The sequence below is a fragment of the Macaca thibetana genome, chromosome 17, assembly GCF_024542745.1.
Source record: "Macaca thibetana thibetana isolate TM-01 chromosome 17, ASM2454274v1, whole genome shotgun sequence".
In the NCBI taxonomy this organism is placed as follows: Eukaryota; Metazoa; Chordata; class Mammalia; order Primates; family Cercopithecidae; genus Macaca; species Macaca thibetana.
This window is the reverse complement of record NC_065594.1, coordinates 81548140-81575060: the sequence shown is the minus strand read 5'-3', so window position 1 is coordinate 81575060 and position 26921 is coordinate 81548140. Positions and strand designations below refer to the sequence as shown.

Sequence of the window (26921 nt, the reverse complement as noted above, 5' to 3'; positions counted from 1 at the left end):
TCCTTTGGTAGATTTAAGAACCATAGAGAAGGAGCCGACTGCAAAGTGCTAGGAATGACTAGAGACTTTGAGAGAGAGCACAGATGCTTACAGAGAGCCTCAGTAGTTATTGGCAGGAAAGAGAACCAGGGGGAGAGAGAGTGAGCAAGAAAAGGAGGAGAGAGAAAGATGGAGAGGAAATAAAATAAAAACAGACGAAGCAAAAAAAGAAATTGAGTCAGAAGAATGACAGAATGAATATGGTCAGAAGCCAACTGCACCCATTTATGAGGACATAACTGCTTGAATTGCTGCTGTGACACTGGAAGTTTGTGTGTATGTGACACAGTGGCATTCCAATTCACCCTGAAGGTATTTACCTATCTCCTGTATATTTCCGTGTATCTGCAAGAAGCCTTATCGCCTATGACAGAGCTACAAACATCAGAGTCTCACTAATATATATAGCTAATTGATAAATTTCAAAATAAAATGTGGAGGGAATGAATCAGACAACAGCCCTATTTATAGTTTAGCAAATGATCTCAAACTCACATGTTTAGGACATCAGACGCGTCAATGAGTGAATCTGTTTGGGTGTAGGAAGTGATGGGTCATGTTGAGGGACAGAAGAGGCTGTGCACTGCTGATGGGACTGTGAATTAGTGCTGCCATTATGGAAAATTGTATGGAGGTTCCTCAAATAACTAAAAATAGAATTTCCATATGATCCAGCAAACCGTCTTCTGAGTATTTACCTAGAAAAATCAGTATGTCTAAGAGATGTCTGCACTCCCGTGTTGATTGTGGCACTGTTTGCAATAGCCAACTTACGGAATCAGTCAAAGTGTCCATCATCACGTAAACAGATAAAAACAATGTAGTACGTACATATACACAATGAAATATTATTCAGCCTTACAAAGGGAAGAAATTCTGTCATTTGCAATAACATGAATGGAATTCATAACGCTAACTGAACATTATGCTAACTGAAATAAGTCAAACACAAATACCACACATTCTCATACAGAAAAGTTTTCCTTTTCTTATCACTTACATGTGGAATGTAAAACACTTTTATTCTCACTTATATGTGGAATGTAAAACAATTGCACTCATGAAAACAGAGGGTAGATGGTGGTTACCAGAGGCTGGCGGGTGGAAGGAATGGGGAGATGATAATCGAAGGATACAAAGCCTCGGTTAGGATAAATAATCGTGAGTCTTTTTTATAGATCTGTTGCACAGTGTGGTGAATACAGCCAATAACTGAGTAATGCACATCTCCATATCACTAAGAGAGTAAATCTCAAATGTTTTTGTTGCAAGAAAATGTCAAATATTTGAGGTGATGGATAAGTTAATTAGCTTGATTTAATAATTCCACATTGTATTCAGAAATCATAGCATTGCTTTGTACTTTATATATATATATATACTTTATATATATATATACACTTTATATATATATACACTTTTATATATATATATATATATATATATATATAAACTGTAGTTTGTCAATATACAAAAAAAGCCAATCAAATTTTTTAAAAAGTGAAAATAGGCAGGTTCTACTCAGCTCCAACTGATTGTTCTGTCAAGGACTATAGGGCCCCTTGCTAAATCTTCTGATTTTTGAAGAGAAGCTAGAAATCACAGCTTTATGTGAATTCTCCTGGTTTTTAAACGTAGAGTTAATTGGTTAAAACAACAAAAATGGTATGAAGGGCAAAGAAAATACTTGTGCACAAGATTTGTTTTATAAAGTTGGATTTACAACTAACAACAATTTTTATTTTTCACAGCCCTCTTGCAATGGCGGTGTATGTGGGGCATAAATCAATAACTCTTTTCTATGATTTTTTTTCCTCCAAGAAAATGGCCTTGCTTCTAGTGCATCTTGTGAAATGAGATTTCACTGTGTTATTCAGAGTTTTCATTTTTGCTGGAGGCTTGCAAGACCCACATCCTCAAGATAGGCAGTGATGAGTTGTGACATGTATCCTGTGCATCAATTGTCAACCTGAGTGACACTAAAATGAAGAGCTGTCATTTTGTACCAGAAACCTCTTAGCTTTATTTCCTGCTGTTTCAGCAATCCAAAGCAATGGTGGTGTTTGGGTGTGGACCAGGGCTGTTTACCTCAAATCTAAGGATTTTGTCTGACAACAGAAAAATAGCTACAGTTCACTGTAGTTGTTAATCTTTGTACCACTCTTGCTAATTTTGTTTTTCTTTCTTTACTTATTCTACTTGCATTTTCCTTAAACTCTACACTGTTAAGAAGGTAGTCTCTTGTTTGGATATTATTTCCTATTAACAATTATAGATCTTTTTACTGTAATCATTTAGATTTACATATATTTTCTCACTTGTCACAAAGGCCAAATAAGGCGTCAGTAACATTTTCTATTTATATTCATTGGGTAGTACATTTCATTGCATCATTCTCTAGGGAAAGTTAGTACTGTGTTAACTTTAGGCTCTAATGCCAATATATAAATACATCCAGTTTGTCATTTGGTATCCAGTGAACATTACTTTTCAAGTGGGTTCTCCCAATGAATGGGTTTGACTCAGTCATCTCATTTCCTTAATGCACACAAGTTTTTAGACACATTTTCACACTGTGGGTTTCAGTGAACATTTGTACATTTTACTCAAAGTTGGTCAGAAGAGTTAATATTAACAATAATGGTTGGAAATGGGGTAGGAAGGTCAAAGATCATCTTGAGTGATCTTGGCTTTCAGAAATCTGTCAATCTGCTGTGCCTTAGCAGTTGCAGAAGGCCATGATTGACTCTCTCCCTAATAATAATCTCCTTGCTTGTAAGGAAGTATTGGAGAAAGGAGTTGAAAATAATATTAGCAAGAAGCCTTTACTAATGAGTAGGCATGCTTGTAAAGTCCCTCACTTGAAACATTTGTCAAATGACTGTCCTTTGTCGACTGCTATATTTTGAGAAATTCCAGAAGAAATAAGGTAAGACTTCAGAACTTACAAAAAAAAATGTAATGTGAAGGTTAGAAGTGGCGAGTTGGTGAGTGTAGAAATGAGAGAATAAAATTGTCAGCTCATTAAGGCTAGAAAATCCAGCATACAATGCCTCACATGCCAAAGTATTCATGCCACCTATATTTCATGCCTGTTACAGCACCTTACAGTACATTTCATTTGAGCCTCACAACCTTTTGAAGTAGGAAGTGCCATTCACAGAGTATACTCAGAGAGGACACACGTTTGAGAGGTTTTGTGTTTATTCAAGGCCACCCAGCTGTAAAGGGGAAAGGACAGAAATAGAGCATGGGACTTCCTTGCCCACCAAGTGTTCCTTTATAGCCGCTCACAAAAAGAGCTAATGCTTGTGTGTTAGCAAATACGTTTCATCAACATTTTGCAAATTCTTTACTTCATCTGACTTACTGATAGAACAAAAGAAAACACAGCATGCGCTTTCAAATGCAAGCACCTATATCTTTGGCACAAATATCGATACCAGATCCACATTATAGTTGGTACACATAAAAACAAATATAACGAATTGTAATGTTCTACAGATTTATGGCTAATTACTCTTCTCTAGTTCTTCATCTATATTTATAATAATGTGATCCAAGATCAAGTTGCATCAAAATCACCAGGATCCTTACATAAAATACTCATTCACCAACATAAGTCCAGAACTATTTAACAAACATCTTTATGGTGGACTCAGGAATAAGGCTTTAAAAATTTTCCAAAAAGGGACAGTGAGGCATGCTGAAGTGTGAAGAATTCACCTAGCTTTATGGAATTTGGTGTTTAACATCTAGGTGGTGTATTTATTTTAATAATGTACACTTAATTATGGAACACACATAGATAGTTAAAAGCAAAGGAATAGTACCCAGTGGGTAGTTTTTTAACCTTTGCACCTTCCCTCCTTACCATCACACAATATACCCGTAACAAACCTGCACATGTAACCACTGAATCTAAACAAAACAAACAAACAAAAAAATGAATAAAGCCAGCTAGTAAATCTACCCCAATTCTAGTTCTCTTCACTCAAATATAGTTGACTGTGCTCTAGACATTATTAGGAATAGCTTAGTTCCTACGTGTTTATGGCCGTTACTCTTATTAGATATAATTAGATAAACGAGGGAATGCCTTGACTACAAATTAAAAAAAAAAAAGAAAAGTAGAGTGGATAAAAGAGGGTGAAAAGAAGTTACTAGTTTTTAAAAAATAAAGCTTGGTAAAAGTGATATTTGGGGGAAATTAATGGAAATTGAAAAAAGAACCCAAAATACTAGAATTAGAACCTCACCTAGGGAACAAACTGAAATGATTATAAGATTTGAAGGTAGAGATAGGACCCAGAGGTAGAATCTGAGGTCTTAATTTCAGAAAGGCATTTAACATCTGGTTGAAGACCAAAAGCAAAGAGAAGAAGCCTCTTTCAGTATATATTATTTGCAAGAAAGAAAAAAATAAGAATAATGTAAGGGCATTAATAATAATAATAATATAAATAATAATAATGTAAAGGCATTTATTAAGGGGAGATTCTGAAAATTGTCTGACAGGCATAATAGAAGCTTTTTAATAAAAGGTCCTTATTAATATATGTAAATGTTACTGGAATTTTAAATTTAATATACTTTTTTATCTTAGAAAACTAATACTATCTATCAAAAGTTTCATATATTCATTTTAAAATTTGTCTTCTCACCCTAGTTTACCTTGGGGTCTTAAGTCCTGAGATCCTTTGAATTTTACTGGAACCTTTTCAAGTGGGAGAACACACGAAACTCCGGTGCACGACAGCTTGCACTTTACATTTTGAAGTGATCCAAATGATTAGAGAAGAGTTTAGAAACTTGCATGAATGAACTTTATGATGGTCAGAGAATCTGTGAAATATGTTTCAAAAAGAGGATCTAATTTAGCAGAGAGTAAGGGGCATGATCTTCCAGGTGAGTCACAAATTCTGTTTTGGGCTGGGAAATGAAGATCAAATCTCACAGGACTAACCTGGAGATCAGAAACTGGGGCACGAAGGCACCTATGAATCTCCGAAAAGCTGATAACATTAGGTACTTGCTGGCCTGTTGAGGAAGAGAGAACCCCTAATGGTTCCAGAATCACAAGCCTGGAGACGCGAAAGAGAATGTGAGTGGTGGGAAGCATGAAAATAGGGAAAATGATGTCTTAAGAAAGAGAGCTCCATTTCAGACATTAATTCTAGATACTGAAAAATTTGAAGGGAGAAATTCTTATGCATGTTCAAATACACCACAGTGGAAGAGAAGTAGAAAGCTCTAAAATCAAAGACATTTGTGAGTCATGGTGGTTAAATCCCTGAAGGGAGATTTGGAAAAGCAAATCATGGGTCCTTCTGTTGAAGGAAAGAAGAGAATCTTGTAATAAATGTACAGAGTAAGAATATATATATATATATATATATATATATATATATATATATATATATATATATATTCCACAAAGGCACAAATAACAATAAAGGATTAGGATTTCCCTTAAATCAGGAAGCACTCTGGGAAAAAAGGGCAAAGAAATATCCAAAATCCTAACAAGAAGGGCTGTTGATGCTTCCAGAACTGAAAAGCATATTCTTCTGGTTAATATCACAAACACAAACTAGAGAATTGCATAGAAAATACACTTTGAGAAATCCAATTAAATGCCTGGCTCTCCTCCACCTTTTATCTAGTTTTGAACTTGATCACATTCAAAGTAAGCAAGGAAGGTAAGCATGTAATGTCCAAGTCACATTAAAGGAATCGAATTTGTCTCTCTTACAACAACATGCTTTGGGTTCATAATAAGTTAATTAATCCAGCATTCTATCTCAAAACTGCCTCTTTTTATTATACTAGCAGATATTTCAGGGTTTTCCTCAGTGCTTACATACATGTGTAAGTTTTCTGTAAGGATGATGCTGATTACAGTCCCCAGAATTAATTTTCCTATGCAAAGTCCTCATTATCATTTACTTGCTCTAATCTGACAGAGACAGCCTGGACAGGGAAGTCAGAAAGCAGACATTTCAACAACCTCAAATTAACTGGGTGGTTATCCCATATCACTAGGTCACCCAGCCCTGGAGTACCTGCACTCCATATCATGCTAGCAGAACTGCCGTATGATTTGAGAAAAAAAAAAAGTGGGGGGGATTGGGGGGGCAGTGGCTCATGCCTGTCATCCCAGCACTTTGGGAGGCCCAGGCAGTTGGATCACCTGAGGTCAGGACTTCGAGACCAGCCTGACCAACATGGTGAAACCCCGTCTCTACTAAAAGTACAAAAATTAGCCGGGCGTAGTGACGCACGCCTGTAATCCCAGCTACTCAGGAGGCTGAGGCACGAGAATCACTTGAACTTGGGAGGCAGAGGTTGCAGTGAGGTGAAATCGTGCCACTGCACCCTAGCCTGGGCAACAAGAGCTAAACTCTGTCTCAAAATAAACACATAAATTAAAAGGTAATTGAAAACAGCCTGGCATTTCTGTGTAGTTTAAGCTTTTCAGTGGACAGAGATGAATAACAAGGTGAAAAGAAACACCAAACCCAAGCACAGTCCCACACATTGCTGGGGTGGGTAACAGCAGAAGAGACTGAAAATATGCTTACATACCACTGTGGATGGGTGGGGACTTGGAGGCACTGGGGAGGAGGACAGAAAAGAAGACTGCTACCTAGAAAGAAATGCAGCTGACATGCTCTGAGGAGAAGCAGTCAGTCATCAGAGAGCACAGTGAGTTTCTCCTGAGAACCATGTAGGGTTATGCATTGAGCAAACTGAGCTGCTTGCAGACACAATCCTTTTTTTCCAGGGGTTTATAACTCAGTGGAAAAACAGATGAGTAAAGTTACAATTAAAATACAGTATAAGAAACACTGTAATAAAGGTAAGTGGAGAGAGTTATGAGATCCATAGGAATGGAAACTAACTGGTTTTAAAGGATAAAACGGCCGGTCATCTATTCATTCATATGACAATAATCTTAAAAATGGACAGTGACAGCTATTCAATATGCTAGATGGTACTTTACAGCTTTCAACACACATTCATATAGAGCTTAACTTTATTAAAACACTATTTGAAATCAGGGAAAGTATTATTGGCTTAGTTTTATGATATCCTCTTGGACAGTGTGTTGAAGGATACATTATTAATTTATAACATGGATGATGTCACATTTTCTGAATTATAGTCCAGTGTTTTTTTTTTTCACATGACCTATTATATATTTTGAATGAGCACCTGGAAATAAAGAGCAGAATTAGCCTTGGAGTCTGCATTTTAGATAATACATAGCAGAGTGGAATTGGGAAGACAAGACAGATTGTATATTAGAAGGTGGGACAGGATTAAATAGCAACATGACGTGAGTCATCAGTGTTGACCTCCCTGGCTTGTGTGTTCAGAAAATCCAGTGTGGAGACAGTTGGTTCTTTTTAAGTTTCTTAAAAGACACAACACCATCCAACTTCTGACAGCCTATATAAATTCTGTATGGTTTAACTGTCAGCAACAATAAGAGAAAACACAAGAATCAGATGAACTGGAAAAAGAAAAGCATTATGGGTTCAATTCTGCCTCCTTCCCCTCAAATTGTTGAGGGTACGTTGCATTTGAAGATGAGGCTTTTAACGAGGTAATGAAATAAAAATGAGGTAATTAGGGTGGGCCCTAATCCAATTTGATTGGTGTCCTTACACAAAGAGGAAATTAGGACACAGACATGTACAGAGGGAAGACCTGTGAGGATACGGGGGAGGATGGCCAACAAGAAGAGAAGGCTAAAGGAGGGAACAACCCTGCCAACACTTAGACTTGCGTAGACCTTAGACTTTCTTAGAGTGTGAGGAAATACATTTCTGTTGTTTAACTCCCCATCCCCCACCCCTCCAACCATGGTATTTTGTTATGGCAGCCCTAGAAAGCTAATACAAAAAGTATTTTCTCTTCATCATCAAGAATCATCAGAAATCTCTATGCAAATAATTAAGTCGTTGCCTATGTAAAAGTTCCTGTTCTCATAGAGAAATGGGAGAAAACAAAACAGAATAGGTAGTTCATGATGACAGACAGACTTAGTGAAGATGAGTTCTTTTAGAATTCTGTGAAATGAGGTAGAAGGTGTGGTCTAATCTGTGAGCTGGTGCCTTATTGCCAGCACATCAGACCAGCAATGGGTACTTTGGTGGTAGTTGTGAGCAGCCAGCTCTGTTGGTTGGTTATAGAGAAAGGGTGACATCCAGTGGCTGGTTCTATCAGCCAGGCTCCTGGACACTGACTCAGGGTACATGCTAGATGGCAGAGAAGGGTCTTCAGGAGCATGGATGAATCTTATGTCCAGTTCAGTTCCTGGCAGGTAACAATGAAACCTGGGCAAGATGCAGTGATCACTCTATGTCCTAAAACATAGGGAGTAGGGTCCACAGCGTTATTATTAAAACATTAAGAATACACTGAGAGCAAAGAGAAGCACTATAAATTAACTTAATCTTCAATACTCCTTACACTTAATTCTCTCTATCCCATAGAAAAGACTCAAAAATGATTTATGAAAGGAGGGAAAAAATACCTCTGAACACATATGATACTATCGAGCCAGCTACCTTGATAATAGAATACGGTTACAATATATAATGTATCTTACTTTAAAGATAGATAGATATTGATAATAGATGTTAGATAAATAGATAGGTGATAGATAGACATAGATAATGTATCTTGGTTTAAACTTAAAGTTTAATTTGTAGTACCCAGTTACTCATATCAAGAATGGCTTAAAATGACAGAGCTGCAAAACCTATATACATCAAGTTGCCCAGCACTTAGATAATATTGTTTTACTTTATAACTTCTAATTGCTTTTGCTTTTTTTTTTGTTTTGGGTTTTTTTTTTTTTTTAAAGGTTTGGGAGAAGCTAGGCTTTGAAACTGTGGAAATTTAAATACAGTCTGTCACGATCAGCTGGGGTTGCTAACCCTCACCGCAAATATTGTTTACAAAGCAGAGAGAAGGCATGCTCCTTGCCTTTGAATAATTTACATATCTATATATAATTTTAAAAATATTAAAACTAAAGGTATACCAATGTCACATCCATGTATGCACTGTATGTACATTTGGAAGATGTGTGCTTTTAATGTGGCAGATATAATGACTGCACTTCTCATTCTACTCAAGTAGAGTATCCAGGAGACAATGTGAGACACTGAACGCGTTTTAGCAGATCTGGGGTTGGTTGCTTCCTCTTCACGTGGAGCAGTATAAATAAAGCTAGAAGTGATCCTGAGAACTATGCATGAATTAGATGTCTGGGGCCCTTTTCATGACCTCACTAGCCTACTCTTAAAACCTCCTTAGCATCTGATACTTCCGCCTTGCCTCACTTGACCCCATAGGTTGTGTGTACAATGATGTGAGTGCTGCACCAAAGCAAAGATCAAGTCTAATTCATTCAACACTGTGTGCCTATTGTCTTAAATAGTCCAAGACACATAGCAAGTGTTTAAGAAACACATGCTGACCCTGAAAAGCCATGAGTAAAATTGACAAGTGGGACAAGAGAAAGATTAGATAGGAATGGGAAAATAGGTGGGAAATGGGAAGATTATATTCAGTATATGTGACCATTCAAACAGTGAAAAAGTTAAATAATCTTCAGAATGACATCAATTAAACTTTACATAAGACTAAAGTCTAAAGGGAAGAAAGGGTCATATTAGAAAGTAAGCAAGAAATTTGCTCCCTGGAGCACAAATATGTTAATGGTGTCTCCTGGAATTAAGCAATATGGCAACCCAATCAGAAATGGCTTCATGAAGGTGGGTCATAAGCAAAGCCTTATGGGATCTGAATAAATTGAGAGAAGGAAAAACTATATTCCCCAAAATGATCAGAATGTAGAAAATTTTCTGGCAGCAAAAATGCATAGGGCATATTTAGAAGACTTCTCTGAACTGGAGGATATTAAAGAATAGTAGAAGTTAAGATCACAAGGTCTGTTGGAGCCACACTGTGGATAGCTACTAAAGCTGTTATGTTCAGACTTTGAACTGTGAGCAGTGACTTGTTGAAAGAACTTTAAGGAATGCCAATTTGGCACTAATGTACCAGATAAATTATAACAGAGTTATCAGGAAACGAGAGATCAATCAACAAGCTGCTACAGGACTACAGTATCCAAAACAGCATGGCTTAGGTACAAAAACAGACACATAGACTGATGCAACAGAATACTGAACTCAGAAATAAGACTGCACACTTACAGCTCTCTGATCTTTGACAAACCTAACAACAACAAAAAGCAATGGGGAAATGATTCCCTAGTCAATCAATGGTGCTGGGATAACTGGCTAGCCATATGCAGAAGATTAAAACTGGGCCCCTTTCTTGCACCATATAAAAAAATTAACTCAAGATGGATTAAGGACTTAAATGTAAAACGTAAAACTGTAAAAACCAAAGAAGACAACCTAAGCAATACCATTTAGGGCAATGTCAATAAGGGAAAGGTTTCATGACAAAGATGCCAAAAGCAGTTGCAACAAAAGCAAAGATTGACAAATAGGATCTAATTAAACTTAAGAGCTTCTGCACAACAAAAGAAACTATCAACAGAGTAAACAGGCAACCTAAAGAATGGAAGATAATTTTTGCAAACTATACATTCAACAGAGGTCTAATATCTAGCAGCTGTAAGGAACTTAAAAAATTTACCAAAAAAAAAAAAACTCAATGCCATTAAAAAGTGGGCAAAGGATGTGGACAGATACTTTTTTTTTTTTTTTGAGACAGAGTCTCGCTCTGTCACCAGGCTGGAATGCAGTGGTGCAATGTCTCAGCTCACTGCAATCTCCGCCCCCTGGGTTCAAGCGATTCTCCTGCCTCATCCTCCTGAGTAGCTGGGATTATGGGCATGTGCCACCACACCCAGCTAATTTTTGTATTTTTAGTAGGAACGGGGTTTCACCATGTTGTCCAGAATGGTCTCCATCTCCTGACCTTGTGATCTGCCCACCTCAGCCTCCCAAAGTGCTGGGATTACAGGTGTGAGCCACTGCACCCGGCCAACACTTTTAAAAAGAAGGCACACATGCACCAACAATCATATGAGAAAAGGCTCAACATCACCGATCATTAGAGAAATGCAAATCAAAACCACAATGAGATACCATCTAACACCAGTCAGAATGGCTATTACTAAAAAGTAAAAAAATAACAGATGCTGGCGAGGTTGTGGAGAAAAAGAAATGTTTATACACTGTTGGTGGGAGTGTAAATTAGTTCAACCATTGTGGAAGACAGAGTGACAATTCCTCAAAGACCTAAAGACAGAAATGCCATTTGAGTCAGCAATCCCATTACCACAGGAATTACAAATTGTTCGATTATAAAGACACATGCAGGTGTATGTTCATTGCAGCACTATTCACAATAGCAAAGACATGGAATCAACCTAAATGCCCATCTATGATAGACTGGTTAAAGAAATGTGGCACATATACACCACAGAATACCATGCAGTCATGAAAAAGAATGAGATCATGTCCTTTGCAGGAACATGGATAGAGCTGGAGGCCATTATCCTTAGCAAACTAATACAGGAACAGAAAACCAAATACCGCATGTTCTCACTTATAAGTAGTAGCCAAATGATGAGAACTCATGGACATACAGAGGGGAACAACAGACACTGAGGCCTTTCGGAGGGTGAAGGGTAGGAGGAGGGAGAGGATCAGGAAAAATAATTAATGGGTACTAGGTTTAATTAATACCTGGTGATGAAATAATCTGTGCAACAAACCCCCGTGACACAGGTTACCTGTGTAACAAACCTGCACGTGTACCTGTGAACTCAAAAGTAAAAATAAAATTAAAAACAAAAAAAAAAAAAACGCTATTATAGCAATCGAGGTGTGAGTGCATATGGATTTGAAACACGATATTGGCAGTGAAAATAGTAAATTTGATATAAGTGCAATATATAGACATAATTTAAGGAAGAATTAATAGGATATAACAATTATTTGGCTAAGGAATTAAATATGGCTAATGCTTACTGCCTGGGAAAGAAAATTTAGGACAAGGAGCCAGTTGGGGACACAGAGTAATACTGACTTTGAGGACATAACGAAAAGAACTCAAAGTGAGAATGTTCACTAGACATTAGGAGACAGGACTGGAATTCAAACTGAAGGTCAGTCATAGAAATGCAAAATTAAGGTTATGAAGTCATCAAAAAGAATGAGCTCTCCATAGACCGAAAAGAACATGTACTGAATTTTAAGGGATACCTTTATTCAAGGGAAGTTGGAAAGAAGGAGAGCCAGAGAAAAATGAAAGCATAGTAGGCTTTATTGATTCAATTGCTGGTTTGGCTCTTTGCTTATATAAACATTCATTTAATTATTTCTCTTATCCCAGCTGCTAAATCAATTACCTTGTAATAATAACCACTTAACTAAAAATCAACAAAGTCTGTAAACTCTCTAAGCTTCTTTAAAAACTATTTTACATCTGTGTTATATGGAGACAAAATCATCAAATTTGGAATCTAAAACCCAGGGCTTAAATGCTGGCAGTCACTTCCTAAGTGTATATCTTTAGATTGGACAAGTTTAGGTTGGACAATTTAAATTCTAAAATCAGAGGCTTCAGCTCTAAAACAAGAATGAAAGATACTCCATTTTTTTTTTAATAATTAAATGAGATAATACAGTTAAAGGAACTACGTCAGGCCTCTGCCATGTACCATGCTAGTCCCTGACTCTTTCCTGCTTTTTTAGAAAATCAACAATTGAAAGTCTACTATTCGATATACATATGACACTAGTGTATTTATTTAGTCTTTGAGTTTCTATCATGGTCAGGCACTGCTCTGATGCTGAGAATACAGTAGAAAAAAAGACAACGTCCAGTCTTCCTGAGGCCAGAGACTAGTGGAAGAAAGACTAGTGGAAGAAACAGTGAACTGAAAATACACAGAAATTCAGGCAGTGATAAACTCTTTGAAGTAAAATAGAGCAGAATAAGAGAATGGCAAGATCAGTTTGGGAAGGCTCTATTTCAGATGTAACACTCAAGGGACACATACCTGAAATGAGAGAGAGAGAGACAGACAGACAGACAAAGACAGAGAGCAGTGGGGAGCATGCCATGGAAAGATGCTTGGGGAGGGAAAGCATGCGGAGTGGACAGCAAGTGTAAGAACCATGAGGTGGCCATGAGTAGCAAATGCAAGGATCATTAGGAAGATGGACATGTGTGGCTGACGTGGCACGGGCACGAAATAGAGGCAGAGTTGTTGGCAGTGGGAAGGCCATGCAGGTGTACGGACTGTGGGGAGACACTGGAGCTCTTAGAGCAAGGAGCTGTCTGCTTCGGAGGAACGTTAGTGTTCCTAAATTCAAACCCCTGCATTGTGCTTCTCCGTGCCCCTGATTTCCCCTTCCCCATAGCCTGTGTATCAGTGCTGTGCGATGAGTTCTGTTCTGGGTGAAATGCGCAAAGTTCCTTCAAAGTTTGAAGGGAGTGGGAAAAAATTAGTGTTAAAGGTTTAATAAGGGTTTCTTAAAGAAAAAGAATAAAGACATGTCAAATGCACAACCCCTTTCCCCACCTGACTTCAAACAAAGAGAAAATCCCACTGTATGTCATTCTACACAGTGTCATTTAGACAAAGACACTGACCATGACAAGTCAATGGCAGAGATTTGGACTTCATGCGGAAGAATTAAAGTAGCAAAGACTTTAAGTTGTAGATTGGCATCTTTAGATTGGCGTTGGCATAGTGACTTCATTTTTTAAATGCTGCCAGAATTTCTTAGAAAAAAAAATTAGAGCATATGGTGATTCACAAGTGCCTGCTGGAAAATTATAAAATCAGCAGCAGTATTTCTGGCTGCTGAGATCCTGTGAACAACAACTACCTTCAAAAGATAGAGGGTAGCAAAGGAACCAAGGGTGCCTTTCTAACTCCACACGGTGTGTAGTATTTTACAACTTGTTTCCCTTTAGCTGGTACTGGCAGTTCTATCACTCTAACAAGAGAGGCACCTTATTAATAATTATTTATTTTAGTCATATCTCAACTTTAAATAGTAAGTACTATGCCACCACCAGTCTATCCTTTCCAGATACCCAAACTGATGCTCAGAGATGTTAAATGAATTGCCCAGTGCCACTCAGTTAAGAAATAGCTGAATCATAATCTGAATGTGGGACCATCGTGTTTCAGAGTCTATGCCCTTGATACTTTACCACAGAACCACAGAGAAGGGAGGTTTTCCAGGGCATGATACTTACTGAAAATAAAAAGATACAACTTTAAATTTGTCCAAGAAAAAATGACTAGAGAAACACATAGCCCATGCAGTTTTCTCAGAGATTCTACGTGACATTATTGTTTGCTAGAAAGTAGGGTGCTAGTTGTTCCTTTTGTAAATATAACAGTCAAATCATGTTACCATTAGGACACATTAAAAACATCAAATTACCATGGGACCTTATGTGAACATATTAAGATAATAATGATAGTCTTCAGTGCAATATTCAGATCAATAGTTTAAACCCAAAATATTTATACCTTCAGATTAGATGTAGGCAAATTAATTCATTCATGTGTCTTTTATGTGTTGTTTACAGTTTGAGAAATATTTCAAAATGGAATTCATATAAGTTTAAACACATAATAGTTTTATGTAAAAATATTGTTAAATTACATTTTCCCCTGAATTGTTATTTCTTGGAAATGTGCCTTAGTCACTGAAATATTCATACATTAACACAATGAAAGAAGTGAACCTTACTAGGCTTTGACTATCAGATTTGCTGTTGGTTTTTGACTATTGTGAAACTATGTTCTGATTTCTAAATTAGGAAGAAACCTGTATTGTTAATATGGACACATGACATATTTGTCTGCCTGACTTTTGATCCCAGCTACACCCTCTGGCCTTTCCAAATGATGCTTTAATATCACATAAAGATAAAGGGAGTTGAGACAGCTAAAGGGGGTGATTCCGGATTAGGAGGTAAGGGAGGCCAGATAACATGGTGCTGTGACATCTTCTGTGACTTTTCAGTCACTTATTTCATTAAGGGATATATCTCACTAGAAGCGAGGTAGAATATAACAAATCCATGTTTGCTGGGCATATTTTATGACAACAGAGAAATTCACAGACTGGTCTTACCTGGCAGGGGAGATGGCATGATCATGAAAATGGTTTTTCCCAGGGTGAGCTTCCCCATTGCATTCTGATGTGCTGATTTCCGTGATCTCCCCAAATGTGGGAAACTCACTCGGCTGCGTCACTGGTGGTAGTGGGGGCTGTGTCATGCTCTCCCCTTGATGTCAGGGTTTTATTCCCTAAAAACAAACAAACAAACAAAAACAACTGGTCTCAGACATTTTGAACAAAACAAGTAGAAGCTGTTTTCTCTAAGAAATTACCAGCAGTGTCTATCTATAGATACATACATATTCACACATGCTCATAAAAACACACAACCATAGCAAAACCCATGCTATAATCTATAAACACTTTTTAGAGAAGAGGAGAGATTGTGTGGGCCAAAAGAGCCAGGTGGGGCAGAACCTAAGAGGACCTCGAGAATGACTAACATTGGATGGCGGCAAGCAGGAGAGGAGGAGAAGGACGTTACAGTCAGTGACCATAGCATAGGTAAAAGCAAAATGGGTGCCAAGGAGAACACTGTACAGACCATTCAGCAAGGAGCCCTTCCTGACTGCCAGGAAGAGGCTGCCTGCAGGAATGGCGTGGAAGACCATCAGCTGCAAGCTGAGGCAAGGCGATGGAGGTTTAGGTTTGCTTCAGTAGGTGAGCTACTTACACAAGGAGAAGCATGATGGAAGTGGTGCTGTAACATTCACATGGTGTGGGTTGTACTGGCAGGAGATGGATGATAGGCTGGCTTAGTGACGGTAACGGGCATCTTTAGATGAGAAGAATGTGCATGAGATTTCAAAAAAAGGATCAACAGAATTGAACTGTATTGAGCACTAAGCTAGTACAGGCAGACAGTTCTAATTGGGTAGAATAACATTACAACCACTTCTTAAGTAAATAATTTGGCAGCCCAGACTTTCTTTTGCCTCATTGACTGAGGCAAGCATCCCAGACATTTGATTTACCAGGCACTCTCATGAAGTACCTCAAGGATGTGCTTCCCTGCATATCTTTTATCACACTTTCATTACAGTGTGCTTATAGATTCTTCCCCTCTGGGTTTTATTTTATTCTATTTTGAGATGGAGTCTTGCTCTTGTCACCCAGGCTGGAGTGCAATGGCACAATTTTGGCTCACTGCAACCTCCACCTCCTTGATTCAAGCAATTCTCCTACCCCAGCTTCCCAAGTAGCTAGAATTACAGGTGCCTGCCACCATGTCCAGCTAATTTTTTGCATTTTTAGTAGAGACAGGGTTTCACCATGTTGGTCAGGCTGGTCTCAAACTCCTGACCTCAGGTTATCCTCCCGCCTCAGCCTCCCAAAGTGCTGGGATTACAGGTGTGAGCCACCACACCCAGCCAGATTCTTCCCCTCTGGGGTTTTAAAGGCCATTTGGGGTTTAAAGGAAGTTTAAAATCTCTCTCTAACCTTGAGATTAAATTAATGTTATTTTAGATTCAAAACTTTCTCCTGTACATAGCAGATAATTAATGTAATTGAAAGAGATTTGATTCCCAGATGTTTATGCATTTGTGATCCCAAAGGCTTCCCTCAGGGAGCCATTCTCATTTGCAGTTAGAAACAAAATGGAAGGACAGCCTCAAAGCAGGCAAACAGTGTCAGTTAAATTCAGATGTCAAACCTGGGTTTTGGTGACAGCCCTGGAGTGTAACATAGTTATGCTAGCTCTCACATCACCTTCTGAATTTTGCCAATTATGACATTCCCAAGACTGCCCAACAAAGGCTGGCATCTTAATAAAAGACCATTCTTAATTGCTCTTCGTCTGTTACTCACTAGTGGCAGAATACAATCTTTTTATAACAAAAGAAGTTTGCACTGACTCCCATCGAGAGAAATCTAAGTAGAACAGGGGCTACAAAGCAATTGTACTCAGGGCCAGGAATTTAGAAGTTAGATGAAAAGTTAAGACAAATACTAAATACATGCCAAAGGCCCCACCTTCTAATACCATCCCCTTAGCGATGACTGTTTCAACATATGCATTTTGGGGGAATAAAACATTCAGATGATAGCACTATACAAAGCCTGAAAAGTTATAACACTTCTGCTTTTGAAATATCTGTAATTAGAAGCCAAATAACAAAGGTCTTTGGGAGGTGATTAGGTCATAAGGATGACACCTGCATGAATGGGATTAACAACTTCATTTTTTAAAAGGCCTGAGAGACACCCCTTGCCCTTTCCACCCTGTGAAGACACAACAAGAAGGCATTGACTATGAAATGGAAACCTTCACCAAAAACTGAATTTGCCAGTGCCTTGAACTTGAACTTCCCAGTCGCCAGAACTATGAGAAATAAATTTCTGTTGTTTAGAAGCCACCCAGTTCAAGGTATTTTTAGTGTACAAAGACTACCGAATGTACTAAGACAGTATTGCATAGAAATTACCAGGAGACACAGAAGAGTAGCTATAGAACATGCTTCATGCAACCGGATCTCAGCACTGGGATGTGCTTTGGAAGAAGCATGGGTTTTGTTCTGTGACTGGGATTTTCTTATGCTCTTCTTGCCTTTCAATGACTCTAGCTGGAGCTGTGGCCTTCTACATTTTGAAGGAGACAGCGTTGAAGGCTGCCTTTTGCCAGCTGAGATCTAACACTGATTTGTGTAAATTGAGAGGTGATTTAGTCTATTGTCCCAGAACTGAGGATGGAGTCCCTGAATGGCAAGCTTCAGATGAAAATACAGTCCGATGATTATCCATGTGCGCCCTGTACGCTGCCTTGAGAAATGCATCCTAATGATGATGGCTTCACGTTACGGTGGTCATCACAACACCAGGCAATTTTCATTTTGGCGTTTCACAGAATGTCTACCTTTCCAGAGGCCAGTTCTAAATTTTAATAGCTTCACGTTCTGGCTGATTAGCTGACAAATGCAGTTAAATAACAAGCTTTCACTCAGAGAGAGATGATGCAGAAAGAAAGCTGCCCTCTGATATCCCCACTGATAATAATGTGAAGTGTGGAAGGCCTCAGATGTCTTTTCTGGATACCTGTGTATAATTTTCATCTATATTAATGGAACTCATAAATGCACCACGTGAATAAGAAAATGAATCTGTAGAAGGTAGTCCCTGTTGACTAGGCTGGTTTGGAATTTCAGAAAGTTGCGTAACACTTTCACGAATTTTTCTTTATCTTGGAAAAACATTGCCATGTGATAGATTTTATAATGACTTTCAAAAATACAGGGTTTCTAACTGAGAAGTTTGTGAACGTGGCCTGAACATTCTAGCTCATGTGTGTAATTGACAGCAGTGAATTATTTTAAAAAGTTAAGATGGGTCCACCTTGGCTCAGTAACTATTAATATCAAATGAAAGCACACACTGGCATCAGGGGGAAACACAGCCTCCTCACTCTTCCAATTTCATTTCACATTACCTGCCGACTTCCAGGAAATCCTTTAGGCATAATTGCACTTATTCCCCTAGGCTCCTTACCCTCCTTTAAGACTTCCACTCTGCTATACTAACCTGCACAGGGACAGGGAAGTAACTCTTCGTGCATCTCTTTTCTTTCCTAAGATATGTTGCATAAATGTAAGGGAAAACTACTTGGCAACTCTAACACACACACACACGCACCCTAGAATTTCTCGGCTCTTCACAAGAGTGTGTTTTCTCTTTATGGAAAAGTTGATGTGGTTCCATTTATAAAAATAGCAGCTATTTAAATGGGAAAAGCTTTTTCTCATATCATCTGTGGGCCAAATGTTTTTCTAAAAACATACATTCTCTTTTTCTAGCAGAGAAGACAGATTCTAAATGGATTCAAGGTTCATCAAATCGCTAAGTTTTCTGTGGGTTAATGCATTTGACAATCAAGTTCACACAAGTGCCAAAATGAAAAGAAGTAAATTAAGAACTGTTCTGTCTAATTTCTTTATGCATTGTGTGTGTTTTTCATGTGTATGCATGATATTTATAAACTGATGCGATTAATATATAAACTGTGTGTTAAATCTGCAGTTATTTTTATTTCCTACATAGAATTTTATGTCATGATTTTTAGGAAGTTGAGACAAATAATATAAATCGTTTCTTAAACTCTGTTTTCTCTACTTCAGGGAAGCAAAAAGAGAAGTTCATATCTCTTCTTTCCAATCCTTTTTTTTTTTTTTTTTTTTTTTTTTTTTGAGATGGGATTTCATTCATGTTGCCCAGGCTGTAGGGCAATGGGACAATCTCAGCTCACTGGCTAATTTTTGTATTTTTAGTAGAGACAGGGTTTCACCATGTTGGCTAGGCTGGTTTTGAACTCCTGACCTCACGTGATCCTCCTGCCTCAGCCTCCCAAAGTGCTGGGATTACAGGCATGAGCCATGGTGCCCAGGCCTTTCCAATCCTTTTTAAGCACATGTATTCATCGCCGCCTTCAAAAGTTCCAATTTCTCTAGCTTATATTCAGCTGAATATGACCTTGAATTTCACAGATTCACTTTTTATCCAATGCAAGATTCTGTCTATCATGCATAATCACTGCTGTTTAAACATTTCCACTAGTGATGACATCAGACTATGCAGGGGGATGGGGTGGTGTAGGGGTTGTGGTAGGCAGGGCTTCCAAACCAACAAGACTTCCCTCATTCCTTTGGCCACATTAAATACCTGTAAGAGCTAACTAAAGCATTAGATTGCTATGTGATGAATTGGTTCAAGATTAGTTCATTACCTCTGTCCGCCTCTAGCACCAAGGCTGCTCTAGGCTTTAAGCCTCCCAGTGAAAGACTCTGGATCTCAACTGGTTTCCAAGGATAGAGAGAAAATTACAGGATACATTCTAATTATTAATATTACAGATGTTGTCCTTACATTGAGACACACCTGCCTGGACAGTGGTAACCATCTGCTCCTCTGGAACTACATACAAAGACGGGTCCAATCCCTTAAATAAAATAGTTCTTCAGATATTTGGAGACAACTCTATTCTGCGAATCTTAGCTTTTCCGGGCTGAACTGTATCAAATTCTCTAAGTATTATTGGTAGCATTTCTCAATAACAGTAGTAATTGCTTATATTTCCACAGCACTTTGGAGTTTCCAAAACACTCTCACAACTGTAGGTTCTTAATTTTATAAATGAGAAAACTGGCACTCAGAGAGGATAAGTTACATTAGCTTAATAATTGATTTAACAAGTACTAATGGAGTGTCTACTGTATGCCCGGCACAGTGCAAAATCCTAGGATACAGGAGAGAATACATCAAGAATGGTGCCTCCCTTGTAGCTCTTATGATCTAGGAGTGGAGGAATACATTTTTAAAAATTACAGATGATACCCAGATAATACTCACAACCGGTTAGGACTTTAGCCCAAGTCTTCTGTCTCTAAACCAAATTAACAGGCCATTAATTTCAATACAGCAGACACTGCACTTGGATTCATGAAACCCACTTAAACTAGTCTTTTGGCAACTAGTTGTCCTGGTACAAGCTCTTCTTAAGATGTACCTTCTTCATTCCATAACTAAATGTGTGAGGAGTCTGTGCATGTGTGGTTAACTTAGAGGAGAACTCTACACTAATTTCTATAAAATTGTATTTTGCCATTTTCTTTCTATCTCTCTAACTTGCCAACCTTCTTTTGAACTCTTATTTTATCATTTCTCACACATTAGATCTTCCTCTCAGTTTCTGTTCATCTGCAAGTTTTATGAAATTGTGTTTACCTAGATCACTGACAAGAAAAAAAAAATGCCCACAAGTGCTTGGTGTGAAAGAAAGAGCACACATTTGTCATTAGTCGCAAATTAGATTTCCTATCAGCTAAGTGACCTTGGGCAGATAGCATCCTCTCCCAGAGCAACTGATTACTCATCTGTGAAATGAAGAAAGAAGGCTGGAGAATTTCTGGGGGATTTCCCTGTATTAAAAATTTTAAAATTCAATATGTTTTAAAATGCAAGGCTGAGTTTTAAAATTCTTCCCTTCTGAGTATGGAGAGAAGGAAATGCAGAATATATATACTGATATTTACTGATAGGCACTACCTCCTGCTTTACTAAAGGAAGGAAATAAATCAGCAAACATTGGCGCAAAATTCATACAACAGTGGCACTTAAGCAGAACAGCTACCACACCTTTCCTGAATCAAAAACAATGGCTTCATGAAGTCCCTGATAGTCTCTTTGCTATCTATATATTTTTTATATTTAGAAGTCAACAATGAATAAATTGATTATAACTAAGCCAAATAAATGATTAAAAATAGTTAATAATTTGGAGTCTTCAGTGAGCCCTCTCTTTCTCCTCTGTGTAGGAAAATTATCTTTGATTCTATTCTATAAGTGGTAGCCTTCAAAGGCTTCTTCCAAACATTTGCCTAATAAAAGAGAATCCGTATTTTCTAACCTTAACAGAATGCCAGAATTTATTTTAGTCTTTGAACTTGAATAAATTTGGGGGTCTTCTTTCTTAATATTGCTTCATTGCCACATAATGTATCTGTTTTATTCAGTCTTATTTGGGTTGCAATATGTGATATAATTTATTCCTGTCATTGTTTTAAACTTACCAATTAGAATGAATTCAAATTTAATTAATAGAAAATTTCACCCACATTTAACTAGAGATAAATGAGAAGTAATTATAGAAACCAAAGCTTTTCTAGCCTGAGAGAAAAGAAAATAAAGAGAGCATTCAACCCAAAACATAATTAATCATCTCTTCTACATGGAAAGTCTGTCCTGATACTATAGTTTAAAAACAGACTGTCTAAAATGCATGTCTATGTAAAGGTATGTTGCAACTATTTCATTTTTCTATTTAGAGACGATTTGCTATTAATTATATGAAACCCTGTGGTGGCTTAATTAGCAGGCAACAATGGATTGGCTTTTAGATTGTGCAGTTAGAAAATTCTGGCACTTTTCAGTTTCTAACTTGAAAGCTAGAATTTATTTTTGTCTTTGAACTTGAGTAATTTGTGGGTTCTTCTTTTTTAATATTGCTTCATTGTCACATAATGTATATGTGACATAACATAACTGTAGCCGAATGTTCTCTGGTCTAGGAAGCCTCCCCAGTGTCCTCCTGATCACAATAATTCATGTCCTATTTCAGCAATGCCTTTTCTTTACTGTGAAAGTGAATGGCTGTTGTATTTGAATATATTACTTATGTATTTTGTTGAAATGTATCAAGGGGAGAGAGAAAATAACGTCTGTTTGACAACATTGTTTTATACAAGTTTATGCACAGGAAAGGTGGTGCAAGTACTTAACTTCAGGGTTTGTCTAAACTCTCAAATTTAGGAGAAAAATTTTAATCTCTGTCCTTTAAAGTGTGTATATTTTTATTTCAAAAATCATTAAAATGTGTTTCAGAAAAAGAATCTAAAACCAAGTACGCAGAATCCCTAGAATTCCACACAACTCGAGTGGAAAAAACTTCAGAAGTTTTACCTGAAAATGTTTGCAGCCCATTTCCTGAATTCATAGATCAGAAAATCAGGCTGTAAGTTATATATTATGGGCCAGGTTAATATTAATTATTACAACAACCCTGATTGAGTAAGCATCCAGATGTGTATGTGCCTGAAATCTAGAACTTACTACAGATATAATTTCATTGAAGCTCTCAATGCCATATTTAAAGTTTTCATGTTAGTTGTGTGCATAGACTTACTACTCAGTAAAATTGGTCCACATGAGTAGCAATAATCTACTAATGCTTTAATCCTGATGTTTAGCCTAGCCATAAAGAGAATAAATCTTTTATTAGGTCAATACTTGGGTGGGGAGGCATTTTTCACATTGATGATTAAAGCCTTGTAATATGTTAAGTTAACCTTTCATGATGCGTCTCATTAGCCTCAATTTATTTGCCGAAGCTTTCTTCTACTCTCTTTGTGGGTGTTGAGATAGAATGCTACCACACTGCTAATGAAATATGGTGCCAAGTGGAGCTAACCCTGTAGGGACTTGAATCTTTCGGTGGGAAAGAATATGAAGACCCGTGCTGATTTGCACCAAAACATCCTTCTGCACTACAGATTTGCTAAGATATTTACGCAATAGGCATCCTCTACAATATCTTAGATTAATTAACTCAACATTGATTTTACTGGCTTGAAAATATTCATACACTGTTTTAATTTAATGTAGTTTAATATAATATAGTTTAATATAATTTTAAATCTGTGTGTTTTGTTTGTTTAATATAGTTTTAAGTCTGTGTGTTTTGTTACTATTTGTTATATATTTCCTCAATAAGTTCCTTGATAGTCCTGTCATTCTTTGATTTCAAATAATGTTCCTAGAACACTGCAGTAGATCTTTCAGTACTATTGATTAGGTTGTTTAGAAATGCAGTGTGTTGGCCAGGCGCGGTGGCTCATGCCTGTAATCCCAGCACTTTGGGAGGCCAAGGCGGGCGATTCACGAGGTCAAGAGATTGAGATCATCCTGGCTAACACAGTGAAACTCCGTCTCTACTAAAAATACAAAAAATTAGCCGGGCGTGGTGGCGGCGTCTGTAGTGCCAGCTACTCAGGAGGCTGAGGCAGGAGAATGGTGTGAACCCGGGAGGCGGAGCTTGCAGTGAGCCGAGATCGCGCCACTGAGCTCCAGCCTGGGCGACAGAGCGAGACTCCGTCTCGAAAAAAATAAAGAAAGAAAAGAAAAGAAATGCAGTGTGTTCTGTCCATTTGCTCCAAATTAACAATTTTTAAAAAAGCATTAGGTGTAGTATCTATTATGCTAATGCATTTTCGCTTTTTTAGTTCTGTAGTTACAGGAATGTCATACAAGACAAGAAAACAATTAGATGGCTGTTTTGTCTTATTAATAATTTAAGTACTTTCAATTCTGAGCTGAGATAATAGGACTAATACTAGTATTTCAGGCTATTCTTTTTTAATGCGATATTTATTTTATTAATCATTAAATGAAATTTACTCTGTCATTCATTATCCAATTGTTTGTTTTAATGAATCCCACTTATAAAACGGTATTTAATATTTCAGTTAAAATGTTTGTGCTTTTTAGTCTCACTAATATACACAATAATGAGATAAATATACAAATATATTGCAAACACAAGGAAATTACTAACAGCATTAATGTAACAACACACATTAGCCCACAATAAATGGTTTGTATAAAAACTACGGTTAGACTCAAACAATTCACAAGTGATTCTGCCATTATGAATGCAGGAAAATCCACAGGAATAAAATCTTGATATAAACGTACTTTAAAAAAAGACTTTATGTTTTTACAGCACTCTTAGATGCTCAGAAAAAGTGAGCTGAAGGCACAGAGATTCCCCTTATGCCCCTTGCCCCCCCACACATAGTGTCTCCTGTTACCAACATCCCCCACCAGAGTGGTACATTTGTGACAGTTGATGAACCTACATGACACATCATTAGCACCGAAAGTCCGTCATTTACATTAGGGTTTATCCTTGGTGTTATCCATTCTGTGGGCTTGGACAAATATATGAGGACGTGTATCCATGATTATAGTATCATACAGAGTATTTTCACTACCCTAAAAATCCTCTGTCTCTGCCTATTCATTCTTCTCCCCACCCCACTTCCTGGCAACCAGTGGTCTTTTTACTGTTTCCATTGTTTTGCCTTTTACAGAATGTCATGCAGTTGGAATCATGTAGTATGTAGGCTTTTAAGATTGGCTCCTTTCACTTAGTAATACACACTAAAGTTTATTCCATGTCTGTTCAGGGATTGATAACTCATTTCCTTTTAGAGATGAGTAATACTTCATTGCCTGAATGTTCCACAGTTTACTTATCCATTCACCTACTGAAGGCCATCTCGGTTGCTTTCAAGTCCTGGCAAATTATGAATGCAACTGTTATAGATATTTGCATGCAGGTTTTTGTGTAGACAGAAGTTTTTGGCATTTTAGGGTACATGTCAAGGAGTATGACTAGTGGATCACGTAGTAAGACAATGTTTAGTTTTATGAGAAATCATCAGGCTGTCTTCCAAAGTGGTTGTACCTTTTTTTTTATTCCCACCAGCAGTGAATAAGGGTTTCTGCTGTCTAATATTTTCTTGTCAGTATTCGATTGTGTAAGTTTTCTGGATTTGAGATTCCAAATAGGCGTGTAGTGGTTGTTTTAATATGCATTTCCCTGATGACATATAATGTGGAACATCTTTTCATATGTTTATTTGCCATCTGTATATCTTCTTTGGCAACTTATCTGTTAAGGCCTTTGGTCCATTTTTAAATCAACTTGCATTGTTTTTTATTACTGGGCTTTAAGAGATATCTACATACTTTAAATCAGATATTTCTATTGCCAAAAAACTTCCTCCCAGTCTGTCACTTCTCTTCACATAATTTTAACAGTCATTTGCAGAGCAGAAATTTTTAATTTTAGTGAAGTCCAGTTTATCAATTATTTCTTCCCTGAAACATGCCTTTGGTGTCGTATATAAAAGTCATAGCCCAAACTAAGTTCATCTAGATTTTCTCCTAGGTTACCTTATAGGATTTTTATAATTTTATATTTTACATATATTTGTGTGATCCATTTTAAGTTAATGTTATGAAGGATGTATGATCTATGTTTGGATTTATTTTTTGCATGTGAACATACCAGTTGTCCCAATACCATTAGTTGAAAATCCTACTTTTTCTTTATTGTATTGCTTTTGTTTCTTTGTCAAAGGTCAGTTGACTGTATTTTTGTGGGTCTGTTTCTGTGCTCTTTCCTGTGTTCCATTGATCTGTTTGTCTATTCCTTCATCAATACTTCAGTGTCTTGGTTATGGTAACTTTACAGTGAGTTTTGAAGTTGGGTAGTGCTAATCCTCTCACTCTGTTTTTCTCCTTCAATATTGTGGTGAATATTCTGGGACTTTTGCCTCTAAAGGTAAACTTTAGTATCACTGTGTCAAAATTCACCAACTAAATCACTGGAATTTTGATTGGGATTGAATCAAATCTATAGATCAAGTTGGAAATAACTGATATCCTGACAATATTGAGTCTTCCTACCCATGAAGATGGAGTATCTCTTCATTAATTTGGTTCTTTGATTTTTCCATTAGAGCTTTATAGTTCTCCTCATATAGACCTTGAACATGTTTTGTTAGTAAATGTACTTTTAAACATATTTTCTTCCCACTATTTTATGTGGACATTCATCAAGCTTTTTTGTTTTTTGTTTTTTGTTTTTTTTGCTTGATTCAGTCTTTTCAGACAGAGTATAATGATTTTAAGGTATGTATTATTTTTAAAATAACAGATATTTTATCTTATGTGCAGTTAGAGACTTCCCTGTTGTCACTAAAATATTTACATGTTGTTGCTTATTATGGTTTCCTTTTATGTTCATTTTAGAAACAATAATAACTTAAATTATGAAAACAATGAAATACGAATATGGGCATCAAAGAGGAAAATGAAGAAGCCATTTCAAGCTGTCAAGAATATATTCTTAGCTCTGTATTCAAAAGTACTTCATTTGTATAAAAAAGTTAAATTCAAATCCACACTTTAAATTTTTTAAAAAAGTAATACAACTGTTTCTGTCAAAATATGTATGGTCAAATGACCACTTTCTTCCTTCTGTGTAGTTGCTTATTTTAGAAAGCTTTGTCCCAACAGGGTAGCAGAGAGATAATGATTCAACTATTGTCTTAAATTCTTACCTGCTTCTCTGCCACTGTCATCGAACCACTCTCTCCAAACTTTGGTCTGCTC

The 26921-nt window shown here is 37.2% G+C and overlaps 1 protein-coding gene and 1 non-coding gene across 5 annotated transcripts in view; both read left to right on the top strand.

Moving 5' to 3' along the window:
• The window catches only part of FGF14 (fibroblast growth factor 14), a 678189-nt gene that overhangs the window by 599393 nt on the left and 51875 nt on the right, over positions 1 to 26921 (top strand). The gene's annotated exons all lie outside the window — the stretch shown is intronic.
• On the top strand, positions 15199 to 15364 carry LOC126940919 (U1 spliceosomal RNA). The gene has a single exon (XR_007720985.1). It is a non-coding gene; the product is annotated as a U1 spliceosomal RNA (small nuclear RNA).